The sequence below is a fragment of the Zalophus californianus genome, chromosome 12 (assembly GCF_009762305.2).
Source record: "Zalophus californianus isolate mZalCal1 chromosome 12, mZalCal1.pri.v2, whole genome shotgun sequence".
Lineage (NCBI taxonomy): Eukaryota > Metazoa > Chordata > Mammalia > Carnivora > Otariidae > Zalophus > Zalophus californianus.
Genome location: NC_045606.1, coordinates 36714502 through 36732941, shown reverse-complemented (window position 1 = coordinate 36732941; position 18440 = coordinate 36714502). Strand labels below are relative to the sequence as shown.

The following is an 18440-nucleotide window of genomic DNA, read 5'->3' as shown; positions in this document are numbered from 1 at the left end:
AAATGATGATCCACAAAATTCTCAAGAGCTCTCTTCCTGTTGCTACTCTCTGCTCTCAAGGGGTGACCTGCCTAGGAAAGGATCTTTTTCTTCTTTCCGGCTACTAAGCTGAGGTAGATGTAGCCACAAGGTGTCACTATTGCTAAAATAGATCTCCACCTACAGGCTCAATTGTTATTATGTATATATAACATGGCTTTCATTTTGTTTTTAAGGAGTGTCTTTGGAAAAGGCACTTTCTGATTGGCACTATTAGTTGCCTCCTTCATTTCAAACAAACTGACCTGACCCTGAGTAAGTCTCAGATTTCTAATCTGGAAATTGGATAGAAGGAAACGATGCCTGTTTTTTAGGATAGTTGTTAGTTTTAGAGAACCTTGGTATAGCTGAGTTTCATACTGAGCATTGAGTAAGCACTCAACAAAGGTTAGTTCCCTTACCTTAAAAAGGGAGGTATGGGGCGCCTGGGTAGCTCAGTCGTTAAGCGTCTGCCTTCAGCTCGGGTCATGATCCCAGGGTCCTGGGAACGAGCCCCACATCAGGCTCCCTGCTCGGCGGGAAGCCTGCTTCTCCCTCTCCCACTCCCCCTGCTTGTGTTCTCTCTCTCACTGTCTCTCTCTCTCTCTCTCAAATAAATAAATAAATAAATAAATAAATAAATAAATAAATAAATAAATAAAATCTTTTTTAAAAAGTGAGGTATGAAGTTAAAAGGTAAGAGTAAGGGAGAAGGTGGTAACTTTAAGGGCTCTTTCTTTTCTTTTTTCTTCCTTTCTTCCTTTTGATTTTAGAGCTACAAGAATATCATCTAGGACAGAGTTCTGGTTATTGTAAATAGCTATGCCTTTAAAAATGCTTGGGCAAAGGTAAATAGTACAGCTCCCTCTGACAGAGTCACAATAAATTATTGTGTATAAATGTTAAAGTCATAATAAGTCTCTAAGGCATTCTGTTATAAAGAAACCTCTCTAACTGACCTACTTTGCTGAATCCAGTTTCCCAAGTTTCTTTGAGCCAAGAACCTATTTTTTGTTTATTATCCAGATTGGGAAACTTTAGTGTGGCTTAATTTTGTTGTACAGAAAGGACAACAGAAACCCAGACAGTAACTTTTGGTTCACAAAACACATTTTAGAGGTGACAGAGCTGATCTAGAACTACTACTGTGTTAGAGTTGGTTTGTACCAATTCACAAGAACCAGGGTGCTCATCTCTTTCCAATCCTGTGCTTAGCAATGTCAGGTTGAAAGCTTGATATAAGCCACTGTGGGAATATTTACACCACAGAAATTGGCAATCACTACAAACCATTTTTTTCCCCAAACATCAGGTTTACCAGTATATCACCATTAGAACCCAGGCATTCAGACACCCCACCCAACATAGAGGAAGATTGTTTGCTAACTGGCCAATATCTCTTCCAACCCAACCCTAATTTCTGGGACAGCTTCAGGGGCCAGAACAAGTTCAGGGACTCCATCTACCCCACAGCTGACCCAAGATGGTTTATTTTATAGATCTGTGGGATGCAGGATATGGGGATTTGGTGACTCCCAGGTGCTGTCCAGCTTCTCTAAAAATTAAGTCCCTCTCTCTAATATGTAAAGATAACAATAATGCGGACATCGACAGCCATCGCTAGAGTACTTGCTCTGTGTTGTGCACTGCATTCGATACTTCTCACACCCAGTCCTAGTCTCACAGAGGAGAAAACTGAAATGCAACCAAGTTTAACAATGTGCTCACAGTCACACAACTAATACCTGCTCACCAGCTAGATCTTAAATTGCATGATTTTCCCTCGAGCCACTTCAGGCTTCTTTCTAAGTATAGGGAAAGAGGAGCAGAAATCACCTGCCTGGCAGGGGCAGTCCTGAACAAAAAAATATACCAGAACCAAGGAAAATATACTCTTTGAGGAGACTTCTGCCTAGTCTGTCTAAAATTCACACTTCCCTCAGTCATGAGGGTAGAAATGGAGTTGTTCCATGCCTGGTGCAGGAGATATTACATAAATACACTGGGAGACACAGAAAGATTGCTCCCTGTTGATTGTGGCTTCTGGGCAGAGAGAAAATATGGAGAGAACCAGGAGGTTAAAGTAGTTTTTACAAATAACAGCTTGGGTGTTAAACCAGAATGACAAGCTGCTTCATGCTTTTCGAAAATGGCTTCAAATCATTCATCAATTGTTTCAGTCACAACAACATTAGCATCAGCAAAGGCTCTGAAATTTGAAGCGAAACTGTGGTAGGAAAGCAGGGAAAGCGCAAAGCCATGCGAGCTCTGGAGTGGGCTCTGCACTGTGCCATCCCTGGGTTGTGCGCAGACGCCATGGAAGCCCAGGGCCCAGGCTCCACTGCTGCTGGCAGTGGCTCCTGAGAACCCGACACTGCAGTAAGAGTGGCTAAGAATCCCTGGAAGTGATGAAAAGGACCTGGTCCTCCAGCCACATAATGACTTGCTTAATCTCACTTTTTCTATTTGGGGGATGAAGCACTGGAGCTGTGGAGTCACTTTTGCATTCAGGCTTGGATATTCAATTTTGTGCTCTCTATGGTCTACTGATTGAGCTTCACACAGGTTTATCATCCTGGAGGTTTTATATATTTTGTTGATAAATTTGAATTTGGTACCACAAAATTTAAACCTGAAATCGTTTCCTATACCACTATTTATGCTTCAAATCAGATAAGTGCCACTTCTCTGCAACGGATTAGAGTTCAGTCACTCATGGTCAAACTTCCAAAATCAAGCCCTCATTATTTGAGCATGGATGAATTGTCTCTCTTTTTAAGCATGTAGTATGCAGTTCTTATATAAAGATTGCCCGAGTCTAAAGATTCCTGTGCTGAATATCTAATATCCTGCAGAGGAAGGGCCAGCAGTGTAAACTATCATGCCCACAACTCCCTTACAAAAGAGTCCAGAGGAGCTAGGGGTGATTACTTCTATAGGGAGCCATGTTCTGTACTAACATGACCTGGAGTTATTCTTCCACACTCAACCCAGAACCTGTGCTCATGCCGGCATCTGAACAAAGACAACTAGTCTCACACTGGTTTAGGCTTGTGTGCCATGAACAGTGGAGGCGGCAGGGAGCACTGCAGTGCGGACACAGCTTGATGCAAAAAGTATCTGAGAAGGAAAAATCATCGAGTGTGGCTACAGGGTCCTTCCAGCACTGCAGCCACAGCGGCCTGCGGCTCTGCACTGTTCTCACAGCTGAGAGGCCTCCCACCTAGACAGCTGATGCAAAGTTTAACCCATGCGCTCAATAACAGTAATCGGCAAACATTCCTGAATCTAGAGCTACAGCAGTTTAAGAGTGAAAAAGCATGAAAATGTAGGGTTTGATGGGATCACCAGTTTAAAGTTAAAAAAATAAAATAAAATATTAAATAGGATAGCAAAACCAACTATTCATTGGCACCATTAAATGGGATTGATGATCAAACTTTCACTGCCTACCATTTTATTTTAGACCCGAAAAAGCACAACAAATTCAAAAGTTAATTATAAAAAGAGAGGGCAACTATATCACAGTCTTTGTGTGCTTATCTTCATCCACCACAGCAGCCGATTAGCAGTGCTTTATCAGAGGATGTTAGAATGCAGACACATCAACAAGGCTCACTTATTAATTCCGTGAACAAAATTAGATCATCAGAGCTTGTTCCTAAATTTCTGGATCAAAGCTGAATATTAATAAGTAAACAGACAATTCAAAACAAAGCAAAGCATGCTCCACAGAAAACTCTCCTCTCCTCACTGCCCCCCACCCCAACCCCAAACAGAATCTCCTTCTTTGAACCTATAAAGTTTGCTCATTTGCCTACGTCAGCTATACCCAAGGGATCTTCTGTGTCTTCTTGGTTATGGGAAGGGGATGCTTTCCAGTAAGACAACCAGTCACAGTTTGACTGCTGTGGCTTTCTCAGTTTTCTTTTCACTGCTCCCCTACATTCTACCTTGTCCCCAACAAAACTGGTCTTCTCACCATTCAATAAATATAATTTTTCTACCTGTGTCCACCCATGCCATTGTTTCCAACTAGAATGTCCTTGCCTTTCAGTTTTAACTCTCAAGTCATCCCCACTTTCAAAACCCTGGCTACAAATCATCTAACATGGCCCTGAAAATAGGATATGATCTTATCCATCCGTGGTCATCTGAAAAGGTTACTTCCAAATTTTATGTGATAAGAATCACATGTAAAGCATACTAAAACTGTAGATTCCTAGGCCTTACTCCCAATGATTCTGATTAAGCAGATCTGGAATGGGGCTCCATACCTCCATTAAAACAAAATACCACTAATTCTGATGCACCAAGTTTGTAGACCATTCCTGCTACAGACTGTTTGTGTCCCCTCCCACCCTGCCACTACCAAATTCATATGTTGAAACCTAATCTCCAATGTGACAGTACTAGGAGATGGGGCCTTGGGTAAGTGATTAGGTCATACAAGTGGAAAAAAAGAGACTCCAGCCAAATACTATTTTTTGAGACAGTTCTTTTTTATTCTCATTATAAAAATATAAGCCTTGGTCCTTATCTTTAGGCCTGGAAAAAAAAATTGTTAGTCTTTGGGGCATCATTTTCTTTCATTGCTCATGGTTGAGACTTGATGCCAGCTAACTTACTAATACATTCAGAAGTGGCTGGGAAATCTAAATATGTAGTCTGAATTATTTCATAAACAACTATTGTCTCAGTTTCTCCACCTATGAAAAAAATTAAGGTTTTTCATTAAGCATACATCTAGCTAAACTTAGTGAACTATTGCTTTGCAAAGAAGCCTAGACCTTATTTTACTTAATTTGCTTGTATTAAAATTATTCAATTAAAGCTGAGAAGGAAAATAAGGTGTTCCTCAAATGTTTATATGAAAGCCATTTTTCTAAATGAGTTCCTGTATGAATATACATAGCATTTTATCAAAAATTAATAGTCTCAACCTGAAAAGTATCATAGCACTATATATTAATTATCCAAAGCAGTGGCTTTATTTATGACCTCTTTGACACAGTCTTCACCTCAGTAGTCTCAACTCCAAAAGCTGTGAAGAAAATAGAAAAGGAACTGAATGTAGGTTTTCAACTGGAACTGTGTTTAATTACATCTGTTCTACACTACTTGTGCTGTATGGTCAGTAACATGCTAATGAGTTTCAATTAAGTTACCTTTGCAAAACTAAGTTACCTTTGGAAAATTCTGCCAAGAAACAGATATTGGGTCATAGAAGGTGGGATGCTGAATAAATACTGTCTTGTTATCAGTGAATATATATGCTTAACCCCTTTAATTTTCCATTATCTGTGATTCAGAATCACTGATGTGTGTTACAGGGTTAAGGTCATGATTACAAGTGGCTGAGAAGGAAGTAAGAGAATTAATAGGCCAAACAACTGTAACTCTAATATGTTCTATGAAACCTGAAAGGTGTGCTTTGGACTGTTGCATCCTGAGCCTTGTCAGCAGAATGTTGAGGTGGAAAGGTGACTGGCCTGAGAGAAAGGGCTGGAATTAGAACAGCATTTGTCAGCGTGTTCTTCACAGAACACTAATCCTTTAAAAATAAGAGAGGAAAGAAAGTATTCCATGGTCAAGGAACTTAGAATTGAGGACACATTACATATTGATCTCCCCACCCCACCTTGCAGATTTATACAACTTAAAGGTTCTGAAATTCCTGCAACTAAAAAAAGGCCAAAAGAGTATTTAAATTTTTTTAACCAACATCTCCTGATATTTTCCTGAACTAAACCCTTATTTAGAGGAATTGATTTCCTGGTATCTGGGAACCTGAATTTTGGGATGGTTCCTTCTATCCCTGAACTGGTAAGAGTAGCTCACTGTAACTTGACTATTTCTATAAACCATGTGATTTATACTGAACATCTGCTTTCTTTCTGGAAGTCTGAGATTTAGGTATGTGCTAGGCAGAGGGTACCTACATTACCCCAATAAAAACCCTGGACACTGTTATTTAATAAGTTTCCCTGGTTGGTAACACCTTACATATTGCAACAGCACATTTCTGGGGAAATCAGCTGCACCTGTGTTATTCACTAGGCAAGGAAGCTTGTGGCTGGTTTTCCCTCTGCTGATTTGCTTGGTAGCATTTTATGGGTCCTGTGAGTCCTTTTAGCAAATTACTGAAACAGAGGGTGGCACTGGGGACCCCAAATACATGTGGTGTGCAAGAAAGAGATGGTTCTGCCCTCAGAGAACTTACCATCTAATTATGTAGAAGATAAACCAATATTTAGAAAAATTATCACTTAGAAACTTACAATTAAGATAAATACATTTAAAAAAAAAAGGAAGTGTGGGTTTCTATGAGAAACAAAGTAACAGCAAACTGAATCTGGATTGGGGAAATCAGCAAAGGCTGTGCTGAAGAAGTGAGAATTAGGTTGAGTCCTGAAGGATGGGTAGGAGTTACTCAAGACAAAAGGAAGGGGATGAGCAATCTGGACAAAGGGAACAACTGTGAAGGCTCTGAGACTTACTGAAGATGGCACACCTAATAAGCATCAGACCAGCATAAGAAACTGGTTCCCAGGACCTTTTTAAGTGTTCTTTCTATGGTACTTGCCCTGTATTACTACTCGGTGCCAAGAGCATCCAAAAGACTTTCAGTCCATCTTAGCTTCCTCACTTCCAGATCTTGTCACTCTGTGTATCAGAAGAAAGTCCAGTTACACTGAGGATAATTATAGGTTGAGATTGATTCCAAAGTCAAAAAATCTGGCTTCTTTTATACATACCTCATTGGTCAGCAATTGTACCCCTAATTATATACTCAACAGAAATGATGTACATATATACACCAAAGTGGATATACAATAATGTTCACAGCAACCAAAAACTATAAATAACACAGATGTTTTCTATAGAAGTATGGGTAAATTGCAGTATATTTATATAATGGAATATTATACAGCAGTGAATTTGAAAAAAAACTGGTACATGTAGTAAGATGGGTGAATCTCAAAAAAATGATGAGCTAAAGAAATGAGACATCAAAGAGTACATTTATATCAATTTATATAAATTCTTAAAACATGTAAACTAGAGGCTCCTGGCTGGCTCAACTGATGGTCTGCCTTTGGCTCAGATCATGATCCCAGGGTGCTGGAATCAAGCCCTGCATCGGGCTCCCGGCTCAGCGGGAAGCCTGAAGCCTGTTTCTCCCTCTCCCTCTGCCTGCTGCTCCCCCTGCTTGTGCTTGCACTCTCTGTCAAAAAAATAAATAAATCTTAAAAAAAAAAAAACATGTAAACTAATGAGTGGTGATAGAAGTGAGGATTTGAGGTATAGTGACTGGGAGTAGCATAAAAGATCCCCCGGGTACTAGTTATACTCCATTTCTTGATCTAGGTAGTGGGGACCCAGTTTATGAAAGACCTTTCTTTGCACTGTGCACTTAAGGTCTGTACACTTTTCTATAGATAAGTTTTAACTCAAAAAAAAGTTTACAAAAATCTGAGTTCTTGCCCTATTATCTTGCATTAGCAAGCCTTTTTACTGGGGACAAATCACAGTCTCATCCAGCCTCAAATTTCTCATCTACAAAGTGAATGAGAACATCTACCTGACTTTTCCTCAAATTTTAATTGAAATCAAATGCGTTACTGAATGATATTATGATCTGATTGGTAGATGTGATCTCAATGTGTGATGTCACTTAAAAAAAATCATATTGATCTCAGTTGACTCTCAATTATTCACCACCTAATTATCTAGCCTGTGAGTTTCCTAGACTTCAGCTCTTCTCTTCCAGACTGTTTACCCATAGCAGATGTGGAAACAAAAGAAAAACAACTGTGTTCTTTTTTTTTTACTGTGGCACTGATAGTGATAGGAAAAAAGAATGGAATATGCCTTAAAAATTTATTTTGTAGTATAGTTTTAAGATTGTCAAAGTATTGCCATTGTATATGCTAACCTGAATCTCTAAAAACTTATTTTGATTACTAAAAATAATTGTTACCATTTATTGGCTATAAATCATGTAATAGACATCATAAATATATATATGTTAATATATGTGCCTATATGTAAAATATATTTTTATAAAACATAAATCTATGTAAAATTCAAATTTTTTTACATATAGCATTATTACACATAGATTTTTTTTAGACTTTATTTATTTGTTAGAGAGCGAGCAAGAGAGAAACAGCGTGAGAGGGGAGAAGGTCAGAGGGAGAAGACGGCTCCCCGCTGAGCCGGGAGTCCGATGCAAGACTCGATCCCGGGACTCGACCCCGGGACTCCGGGATGACCTGTGCCGAAGGCAGTCGCTTAACCAACTGAGCCACCCAGGCGCCCCTACATATAGATTCTTACTGAATCCTTATATCAAGCTCACTGGGTAGGTTTTGTTAAAATATTTTGCAGATAAGAAAACAGGTTCAGCGAGGTTCCACTGTTTGTGTAAGGTTATGCAAGACGTAGTTGAATTAGGTTTGGTCCCTGGGATTTTTCTGCCTCCAAGGCCCCTGCTTTTTATCCACCATTCCCTCCTGTCGGCAGTGCCTTTAGAGCACAGGTTTTTCATCCACGCCTCCTAAATGGATCTGCTATGTCAATGACCACTGCGGCAGCTCTTTTATTAAACAAGTAGCAATGCCAAACAGTCCTTCTTTTGCATGTGACAAAGTCTCTGTTATAAAGAAAACATGTGTAATCTATTTATTTGGTTATTCACTACATTTCACTATTTGCCCCATACAAAATGCCTGATAGAAAACTATTTTTTGTGGTGAAATCACAACTTCAAAGCATTTAAAATTTGCAACATTAGAAAAATATGTATAGAAGACCTCTCACGATTTGATCTTTTTCAAAGAAGTCTCAGTGTTCCAGGGACCCCTCAACCCTCCATTTTAGAATAGATCCCAGTCTCCCACCCCGAGACCCCAGATCTTTGTCCAGGAATACAAGAGATTTTTATCTAAGACTTCCCTGAACTAAAAAAAATGAAACATGACCTTTGTCACTGAGAAAAGAATATTGTTGAGGTAGAGGAACAGAGGTGAAGGGATATTGGGACATATCCCAATTGATATGTTGAAAGCTCAGGAAGTCTTAGAAAGAACAAAGTGTTACAGGACAGGTTAGAGTAGGTAAACCCAGGCATCACAGTGCTTGGATTTAGATTAGAAAATAATGATGAGACCTCTTCAGTTCTGCCTAAGAGAAGGAGGGCATTGCTGTTGGGAACCACATACAAGGTAATTAACAAAGAGGAGACACAATCAGCTTCCTGCTTCTGTATTACAGGCCCAGCCAGCATCAGTGGGGCTTTGCTCTCAACCATTTTATGTAAACGAGGTTGATGCAAAAGATCTTTAAATAGAAGTGGTAACTACCCCCAAGAACTGTCCTAACTTAACACCTTAAGCCTTCACAGAGATGTAAGCTTGCTGAGAAAGGCGGAAAAAGGTTGAGGGTTGGCTGGGTGGGGTGGGAATGAGGGCGAGAGGTAGAGCACAAGGGAAGGAAATGGAAAAAATCACTGCATATGAGAATTCTCTCAATTAAGTAGGCTGCTTACAACTTGTCTACAAACTTAAGAACTCTGTGTATCTAACTCTGTCTCTTTTCCTCTCCATTCTATCACTTCCCTAGAGCCTTTTGTCTCATCTGTAAAAGAAAGGCATAGAAATGGATAATCTCCAAGGTCCTTGGCAGCTCTGACAGCCTATGACTAATCCTTACGTGTGAATGCAGTGCTTCATAGTGTATGTAATACCACATTGCCTATGGGGAGAAAACTAGGCTGCAGTGTAGAATTATGAATTTGACCTTTGAAATTTAAACTGTTTTGATTGTATTTTTACTGTTTTCCTAAGGGAGCCGTTCATGTTGCTTTAGTACTTGGAAACTAAACATAGTTCTTAAAGCGAATTGGTGAAAATGACGATTATCCATCATTCAGAACTGAGGTCTGTCTCAAGGGCTGGTTAGAGGGCATGTGGCTATCTGAGGCAAAGGAAATGAAGCAGTAGAGGAAGTTTATTATGCCAAATGCAGTGCCCACTAGAAATCCAAGAAAGGCTAGCCTCTTGAACTCAATGGGATTTTGAACCACTTGGTGTTTGAAATAATTCACTCTTGCCTAAAGGTATAAAAAAATATCTTTCCAATTCTCCTCTTGAAATATCTCCAGCTGTCCCAGACATTTTAAAAAATAGCAGTATTTGGATGTATTGTATTTTAAAAAGAGTCAGCGAGATTCAGCTTACATTTGCCTCAAGGCTTTGTGACTTTACGTTTGCAGTCAATTTGAAAAACAGTTTGAGATATCTGTTAAACTTCGAACACTGTGAGATTTACCCATCTCCCTTTTTGAGACTACAAAATAATCCCGTATATGTTGATAAAGAGCCAATAAATTGGCCCCTAGGAAAGAGGGAAACCATATCCATATTTCTAAATGCTTCTGGCAAGAGAGCTTGCTCTATTTTGGACACATAAATTGAACCCAGCATTAGCTCCAAAATCCATCTTTCCTACAAACCTAAGCAAATCCTTAGTTCAGAATGGCCTTGAGAAAAACCCTGAGTACTATATGAATCATGTGAGATCTACTTAGAGCATGGCTACTTCCATATTTTGCTTAATATGTGACATTTGCATTAAGAACTCTGTGGATTACAGATATGAAAAGAGCTGTTTCATTTATTACATCACTTTGTTTACTGAGGCATCCCAGACTCATTCATGAATGGTCTGAGCCCCTTGTCACTGTGCCCTTTCATACCGTGACTGTTGCACTTATCCATTTACCATAAAAATCATGCAGGGTAGTACCGAGATATGCTCCAGTGGATCACTCCATTGTCAATGTATTCTTCCTTGCTTCCATGTAGGGCTTCTTGTCCCAGTAGGAGACTCACTTATACCTGATTACTAGGATCAATTACCTTCCAGGTGACTTCTTTCCTAGCCTGCTGATTTCTTGGTATAAAGAGTCTGAAATGACCAAAAGGCAACCATGTTTAAAGTTTAATAGAAGGAGTCTTTCAGTTATCTCTGGAGGATACATTATTCCTACAAAGGAACCAGGACTTCTAAACCAAAATTCCCTAAGTTTAAGTGATAGAAAACATGGGTCCCTGAAAACACCACTCGTCTCTGTACCCAGACAGTCTACTGGGAACATAGCACCCCATAAAGATCATTGATTTAAGGTTGTACTCTGTCTTTGCAGAGTATTATCTTCAAGGTGATGCCTCATTTATTCCGTCAAAAGGTTATCTATCCCTCTATACAGCTGACAGCTTCTGTGTGTATGTAGATCCTATGGTTATACACCCACTGCTACACTCTATGTGATGGTTAATTTTGTGCATCAATTTCACTGGGCACAGGGTGCCCAGAGAATTGGTCAAACATTATTCTAGGTGTTTCTGTGTTCTGTTTGTTAGGTGTTTTGGATGAGATTAACATTCGAACATTTGAACATTTGAATCAGTAGACTGAGTAAAGCAAATTGCCTTTCCTAATGTGAGTAGGCTTCATCCAATCAGCTGAAGGCCTGAAAAGAACAAAAGGTGACCCTTCCCTGAGTAAGAGATTATTCTCCTGCCTTGATGGTCTTCAAACTGGAACATTGTTTCTTGCCTGAAGTTGTTCAGACTGGGGCATCAAGCTCTTCTGGTGTCCTACAGCAGCCTGCTGGCTTTCATAGTTGAACGAGGACATTAGCTCTGCAGATTTTGGACCTGCCAGGCTCCATAATTGTGTGAGCCAATTCCTTATAATTGATCAATCAATTTCTCTTTCACACACACACATACACACACATACACACCCTATTGGTTCTGTTTCTCTAAAGAACCGTACTATACACCCTCTTTGCTAAAAAGTGGGTTCCTTGGTTCAATACAATATTATTCAGTAACAGAGAAGTAAGAGAAAAGAAGAAAAATGAAGAAGTAAGAAAAGCAACAGCCCTGCAATTCAGGATATTCAGAGTGTGACAGCTTCCCTTTAAAAGTAGTGGGCAATTTGGGGTACCTGGGTGGCTCAGTCAGTTGAGCGTCTGATTCTTGATTTCGGCTCAGGTCATGATCTCAGGGTTGACACTGAGCCCTGTGTTGGGCTCTGCACTGGGCATGGAGCTTGCTTAAGATTCTCTCTCTCCCTTTCCCTCTGCCCCTCACCCTCTCACGCATGAGTGCTCTCTCTCTCTAAAAAAAAAAAGAAAAAAGTAGTGGGCAATTCAAATGAACCCTCACAAAACAAAACTAATGAGTAGTTTCTGGGTTGCAAAATAAGTTTTGTCACTGGTAGTGGAGGTAAGGTGTCTTTATCTGTCTTTGTCTATTTATCTCCTATCTATCTATCTATCTATCTATCATATCAAGAATATTTAGAGGCCAGGATTCAAAGAAAAGAAAGAAATCAGTGATTGCAGGTGTTGCAAGAGACTGCGATTTGCTAGTTCATAACTTGCTTCAGGGTAAAGGCATGCTTCTTCTCATCTGAAGAGGTGATCTTAGGAAACAAAATATGACACCTCTGGTTCTGTTAGTTGACTAATGCCCAGCCTTACATCTATATATAGGCTTTAGAACATGCAGAAAACTGGCCATTTTTCTGATTTATCATATTAGTAGGGAAGACAAGAGCCTGGCTAGCATCTTTGGGATCTCTCAAACTATATCAGGAGACATTAGTATAATGGTTCTCAGACTTCAATGGATATATGAATCCCCGGGGGGTATATGAAATTCCCAGAAACCACCTTCAGAGGTCCCGATCCAGTGAATTTAACATTTTCAGCAGGAAAAGCACTCCAAGTGACTTTGGGAACAGTATCCTGAGAAACATGAATCTACTGGACCCACTTGAGGCACTGACCGACTGCAGCTCATTCCCTGTAACATTCTGGCCATTGAGAAGATCACAGTGATAATAACTCCTGGTGAAATGCATTCTGTGGCAAATTTTGGTATTGACATGCTTTTCAGGCAGTAGGAAGTTTTTGCATTCAATGGAAAATAAGCGAAATGCAGATCCAATTGCGTTTTCTTTTTCTCTGTTCATTGAATGACTGACATCAGCAGCACAGAGAATTGTTTGAGGACATTTCAAATGATTCAAATAAAGCTTGGATGGCTTTATTTGAACTTTGGCTTCTCATTTAGGCATGTGGAGAACTCTAAAGGCATCGTGCCACTCCATCACTTAGACTGCCAAGCAACTAACCATGAGATATGAAGAGAATTTTAAAACAATTTTTTGAGAAATAAAATGTATACAGTAAATTTATTGATTCCATTTATTCATTTTTTATTGACGAAGTTCTCATTTGAATACTTTACGCAAACTTCCCTTCCTCCTTCTCTCCCCCCCTTCAAAACCTTTTCTCCCCTAAAACATCTACAAATGCCACAAAATTTAGAGGACCATGAAATTTAAGCACACAATCATATATTCTTTTGTCCTCTCTATATAAAATAAGACAGTGCATTGAAAGCAATTTGAAAATGTAAAGAACTGTGTTGCTATAAAATTTCCATGATACCATTAGGATGACTAAATGATTTTCCCTCTACTATGGTATAGGTTACTAGAAAATAAACGTTTTTCTTCTACTCTCTTTTGTAGCTCTCACAGTTCCCAGCACAGGCTGGAGCAAACAGCAGCCACTTGTGACTTGACAATATTTTATCACCAATTTTAAGTCGACACTTGTTCCTTGCAGTCCCCTCCCATTAAAATTTTATAAAATCAATTCTTACAATTATCACATACAGTTTAAACACATCTGAAAATGACTATAAGAAAACTGGGTGCTCTAACATCAGAAATATGTGGCATCTGGCCTCTCTTCCTTTTTTTTTTCCATGACAGAAATTGTATTTAACGTTGGGAGCTTTTTTATGATAAACCTGAATGTGGCTCCAAAATCCTGCTTAACACAAACTCCAGGATTCCCTGCCAGGCAGTCAGGGTTCCCTACCAATCTGTCAAGACTCAGGGTGACATCTTTACCATCTTTCTCCTAGATACTAATTCCAGGTTATAGGTCCATCTGGACTTCCAGGAAAGAAACTAGTTACAGCACCATAAAACTTGGGCTTCTAGTGTTGACACTGCTATAAACAAGCTGTATGATCTAGGCAAGTAATTTAATATATTGGAACCTCTGTTTTCTCATCTGCAATGTAAGTTATTTGAACCAGATGCTCTCAAGGTACCCACTGCCAGCTGTGAGATTTTGTGATTCAGTGAATGGAAGCCAGGCACTCACAATCTGGTTAGGCTCTCAGTGGTTATAAGAATCTAATAAAATATGCTTCTTTCTCATTCTCCTACCAGAAAAAGATCATTTATGTTTGACATATCTGTTAGACATTTTCACGAGCCTATGTTTGCGAATTCTTGATGATTCCTTAATTTTTATAGTCCTGTGAGGAGAGCAGTCACACTGGTTATAACTGAAGTGACTTAGCCTTGGCTGCATAGAGTATTTGGGTCTATGGCATAACTCAATTTTACCACAACCACTTTCTGGGTCCCGCAAGAAGGGCTCTTTGAGACAATAAATGTATCTATCTATTCCTTAACGCTACAAGAGCCATGCTCTAGCTCTAAAGCAAAAACTTTATACCACATTTGATTTTGTGAGGCTTTGGACAATGATGTTCTATGTCTGAATCAGAAGATTCCCAATAACAATCCAATCAGCCAAGGATGCTATGGTTGGCAAAACCCCAGAAAGTCAGCTGCCCTGCTTTGTCCTGCTCTAGCTTTGAGCTCCAGGATGAGCTCAACTGTTACCTTCCATGGAGCCAAAAAGCCCTCAGGCTTACTGGTAGTTTTATGACCAGCCCAAAGAGACCTACAGTAACTCTAAGATAAGGATTGTATGCCACAGGGGATAGGAACACTGTGTCAACTGTAGAGCAAAAGAATAGTATTCCCTTTGAGAAAAAGAAAAACACTAGATAAACGTGGCAAAAAAATTGTTGTGTCATAAAGACACATCCCGAATAGTCAAACAGAAAGAAATGAGACTCTTAAGGGCCGGTCTGTAACTTCTTGACTAAAATGCAGTGGATATCATAGTGTTTGGCATCCATGATGCCATTGAGGACGTCAGGCTTAAATGAAGGAGACTTGAGCGTGCATGCTTGCTTTCTCTTTCTGTCTCTCCTTCTCTCCATTCTTTCTCTCTCCCCCACCCCTCAGCCCCCAGCACACATCTTTAAAACAACCCAAAGGTTTTGAACACAATGTTGCCTCTGAAGACCTGAGATAGTCCAGTTGTTTTCCATAGCCTTCCAAACTGTTTCTTTTACTGGAATATTTCCAATCTTAAAAGAAAAAGAAAATCTATGACGTGCTATAAGGTTGACAAACACACTCACTGTGACAAAGCTCTTTTTCCCTATGTGCAGGTTTTATAAGTTATTCTTGCAACATTGTTGTTTGTGGATGAAAGCCAATTTAGTTTGTATTTTACTGGATATTTATTTAATCATATATTAACTAGGTGTGAACCGTATACAAATCTTATCAAGTGACTCAGAGACCTCACAATATACCTGGAATTTGTGTGGCATCTGAATTCACAAAGTGTCTGCCCAAGTGTGACAGAGTGTTAAGGAGTATTACTTTTGCACACATCTAGCACCATAAAAAAATAGAGGGAAATACGAGGACAGGCAGGAAACTTATTAAATCACCATACTTCTAGTTTTCTGAGGTTGAACAAAGGATATGACTTGTTTTCTGAAGGAAGCAATTAATGTTGCATTGACCAGTGGATGCATAGTGGCTATCTTTCTGTTCCCTAAAATAGCTTTGGAACACATCCACTGTATTTTACATTTTCCCAGGAAAATAGGGCTTTAAGTTCCTGTCCCTTCACTTCTATATGATATGTGAACTTTAAACTACCTAGACTTTTCAAAACATAAATTCGCATAAAGTATGATTTCAGGGATGAAGAAATAAAAGGTCCAAGTGAAGCTGTCCTCTGACCTCATTAGTTAATGAATGTGGTTTGTCATGTGACAGAGGTTAGCATAATCAGTAGAAAAGACCAGATTTAGAAATCTTTGTGTGAGGTGTTTTTTTCCCTTTGGTTCAAGGTGGACTGAGCCAAAGTCTTCTCCTGTAATAACAACAAGATGTAGATCTGAAAAATCACTAGTACCTGGAATAATGCCTAGGACATGGTAAGCTCTTGATCAATATTTATTTTTGAGTGGAAATTAAACATTTTCAAATGGAAAGCAATATATCCTCTATATTATCCTGAAATTTCCTGCATTATCCTGAGAGCCCAAGGACACAGCTAGAAGAGGTATTCAAATCACCATTTACAATCAGAAAGGGCCACCAGAAATGTCTGGAGACCTCCTACTGTGCCAGGCTGACCTTTGCATTGTTGGAGAGGAAGGAGGGACTGGAGAAGCTGCAATTACCACATGGGTAGTGTAAGTTACTCAGAGCACCAGGCAACAGTTATTTACAAACCATTATAGAAGAATATCTGTTTCAACAACCAGTAAGGCCATATATATTGCATCCAATCTGCCCTGAGAACAAGCCAAGAGAGGAGTGGCCATAGCAGCAATAACAACATTCCTTATCCCTTTGAAGGATAAAGCAAAGGGTAGAGACTGTGCAGGGCTGAAGCCCGTCATTCCCAGCCCTGAGCATCTTGTTCTCTTCTTCCAGCCTCTGACAGAAGAAAGCCTGGAAGGTGTTCCTGACTTGGTAGGTTTATAACAGGGTACCGACCTTGGAGCTGCTCTCTGAGAGACGAGCTGATGTCCTGCCTATTAGTGCTCAATAAGAGCAGCCAATGCTGACGAGAATAAGTGATCACAGCACTTGGCCTTGGAAAAGAGACAAGGGTGACCAAACAGAAGGTGCAGGTGTCTGAGCAGTTAGACTAATTCAGTCACAACTGCTGCCACATTTGATTTGGAAAAGGAGCCAGGAAAATTATGGGCAAGCTAGAACCTGAATGTAAATGTTGATCTAGTCTACTCATTTATAAAAGGATCATCACAGAGCTGAAGACCATTTCTCCATTATAACTAAGCCACGCAGATAACATCTAACATGGATTTCCAGTTTACAAACAGATGGCATCCTTACAACACAGCAAGTTCAGTATTATTTTACATTTAACCTATCAGGACACAGATGCTCGGCTAACCCTTGTGGTCATGCAGGTAACCAAGGTTTCTAGTCATTCGAATATGCTTTTTGCTATATACTAAAGCTCTCTTTTCAGAGACCACAATCAACCTTTCTTCTCCCTTCATTTTATCGCTTGTCATGTTCCAAAGTAAAAACAGCAGCAGGACCTTACCGCTTATCATTCTTGAAATTCTCCTGAAAGAATATCAAATTTAAATTACTTATAATCTGAAAGAAATCTGGTTATCTTTGGACTGGAGGAAAAAGAATATGATCGTATCTTTACCCTTCAAGAAAAGATTAAGTACCATTTATATAGGAAAGGAATTTATATAGGAAAAATATCCACCATCATATTTGGAGGGTGTGGTAGATACATCAAAAATAACTTCTTTGTATGTTCTCCATTGTCTGAAGAAATGTTAAAGTCCTAGGCTATTTTTTTCCTACGTTCAATGAACTTGCAGCCAAATTTGATAAGGAATTAAAAAGTTCAAACAGCACTACTAAGTTTTTACAGTATGAGTTGAGTTGCTGTGAATGAAGATGAATTTACTATATGTTCCCTCTTAGGGAGGAGTGGAACTTGTTTCACAAACAAAATCAGTAGGAAGTTGGGGAATACAGCTGTAGGGATTAATGCAGTCAATAAAGGCATGGTTCTCAGTCTTTCCCAATAACTCCTCTCTGTCTTTGCCACTTGCAGGGAGCTCTGTTCCAAACTGGGCCAGAGGTCACCTGTGAGGATGGAACCCAGTCGCTCTGCTTAGGAAACCAGTCTCAGAACTGGCCGCATCTCTCTTCTCATGGTGGTTCTCAGTCCAATGTCCTTGACCAATACTAAGTCTTATTCTTGAATGGTCTGTGTGCTGAACTCCATGCTTCATGCGTAACAATTTGTGGTGCCCTCTGGTCCTATAACAAAGCTGCCTTATATGCCTAGATATCAACTGGAATCAGAAAACCAGACAAGACACACTGAAGAGTCCACCTCTAGCACAGGAGTTCTTACACAGCATGAAAGGGCACATTTAAATTTATTTTCCTGCCACAGGGCTTCTGGCTGTCGTCCCCATTCACCAATGTTTTTTCTGTACACAGGAAGAGGGGATGCCTTTTTAGCTGGTTAAGTCTGTAATACTGAAAAGTTGTCATAGAGCATGGATCCATCTGACAGTGAATCAATGGTGATTATTAAAGCACCCAGCCATCTTATCTGCCTATGTGGCTGGGAATAACAATACTGATTC

At 39.6% G+C, this 18440-nt stretch overlaps 1 long non-coding RNA gene across 3 annotated transcripts in view; it reads right to left on the bottom strand.

The window, feature by feature from the left end:
• Positions 1-6604: 6604 nt before the first annotated feature.
• LOC113911631 overlaps positions 6605-18440 on the bottom strand; it is a 42770-nt gene continuing 30934 nt past the window's right edge. The window contains exons 2-3 of one of the 3 annotated variants that reach the window (XR_003516558.1): positions 10807-10992; positions 6605-6684 (exon numbers count right to left, since the gene is read on the bottom strand). This is a non-coding gene — a long non-coding RNA (uncharacterized LOC113911631). Of the gene's footprint in view, positions 6685-10702; positions 10993-18440 lie in introns of those variants that run through there. The other 2 variants (XR_003516559.1, XR_003516560.1) reach the window with 2 other exon arrangements.